Raw genomic sequence first — 921 nt, 5'->3', positions numbered from 1 at the left:
GTTGGATGTATTGCAGAAACAGATAGGAAACCATGAGAGGAGCCTTCTACCGCCACTGTGACCAAATGCACACAAGAGAAAGGCTCAGTGTCCCCACCAAGTTGTCACCTGGAAGTGAAAAGAGTTAATGAATGGCATTGGGTCTTGACCAAGGTTGTGTATCTAGTCAGTGGCAGAACCAGGACGTGATCTTACCTTTGGACCAGGCCCTCCTTTGCTCTTTGCATCTCATAACTTTCCTCACCTAGACCCCAACTCTCCCATAACACTCCTCCTCCTTTCTACCACCCTGACCCCTCAGAAAGTAGAAATGGGACTCATAAGAGGTCTGTGCTTTTTTATTCAAGGCAATAACATTCTTGCTTGCACCTGGTGATGCCCCATGCAGTGATGTGGCTCTTCAGCATCCTTTTCGAGATGAACCAGTGACACAGCACTGCATGCCATTAGGACAGATACCATCAATTGCTTTTTTGCAGGGTAATGATTTTGACCGACAGGTTGCAGGAGGGCATACGCTACAGGAATACACAGGTTTTCTCGGGATTCCAGTGTGACCTAAAGTACAGAGGCATATATTATCTTTAGCACAGAGAATGTCAACTCATTTTCAGAAAGGCTTACTAAAATAATAAGTTTGCCTTTCCAGCTTGGCTACTAGAATCTGTCTCTTTTTTCTATAGTTGTAAAATATCCACTAGGAGACAGGTGATACAGTGGATAGAGTGGAGTTTTCTTTTTCTTTCTATCTATCCCCTCCTCCTATCTTAACAATACTCCCCCTTCCCAACACCCCCCCATATACTTTCTCTCTCTGTCTCTCTGTCTCTGTCTGTCTGTCTGTCTGTCTGTCTCTCTGTCTCTCTCTCTCTCTCACACACACACACACACACACACACACACACACACACACACACACAC

General features: G+C 45.2%; 1 long non-coding RNA gene across 1 annotated transcript in view; it reads right to left on the bottom strand.

Moving 5' to 3' along the window:
- Positions 1 to 322: 322 nt before the first annotated feature.
- Positions 323 to 921, bottom strand: part of LOC138176535 (uncharacterized) — a 3,113-nt gene continuing 2,514 nt past the window's right edge. The window contains exon 2 of the long non-coding RNA XR_011172325.1: positions 323 to 558. This is a non-coding gene — a long non-coding RNA (uncharacterized lncRNA). The remainder of the gene's footprint in view (positions 559 to 921) is intronic.

The sequence above is a fragment of the Petaurus breviceps genome, unplaced genomic scaffold (assembly GCF_028583685.1).
Source record: "Petaurus breviceps papuanus isolate PSGF00001 unplaced genomic scaffold, PetGlider_PUasm1.0 89893, whole genome shotgun sequence".
In the NCBI taxonomy this organism is placed as follows: Eukaryota; Metazoa; Chordata; class Mammalia; order Diprotodontia; family Petauridae; genus Petaurus; species Petaurus breviceps.
The sequence above is the reverse complement of the archived record's forward strand: the minus strand, read 5'-3'. Positions and strand labels throughout refer to the sequence as shown.